The following is a 416-nucleotide window of genomic DNA, read 5'->3' on the forward strand; positions in this document are numbered from 1 at the left end:
TCCTATTCATGACCAAAACGGGAGTATTGATGCAGCCCCAACACCTTCCATCCTTATCCGAATCAGGCAATCATCCTTCCCTCCAAGTTCTTGAAGCCCGGGCCCAAGCCCGACTTACACCTCCACATCTGTGGGGGCCCGTCCAGCATTGTGACCCGAACAAATATCATCTATGCCTTGAATGGTCACCCCACCCAGCAACGCTCTGCAGACTTTGCCTTCCACATACGAGTTCGTCCGCTTGATCCGCAAAGAGGCACATGCTAAAGGAAAAGTATTACGTCCGTCTGGTGGGACGGTTGTGCTGATAATCTGCAAAGAGCTAAAATTTTGGGCTGATCGCCACCCTCCTCTCCTCCACACAGATGTCCGGACGTTTGTGCCGAACACGAGCTGTTCACGAACAAAGAGTCATT

Source organism: Phalaenopsis equestris, unplaced genomic scaffold (assembly GCF_001263595.1).
Source record: "Phalaenopsis equestris unplaced genomic scaffold, ASM126359v1 Scaffold000455, whole genome shotgun sequence".
Taxonomy (NCBI): Eukaryota; Viridiplantae; Streptophyta; class Magnoliopsida; order Asparagales; family Orchidaceae; genus Phalaenopsis; species Phalaenopsis equestris.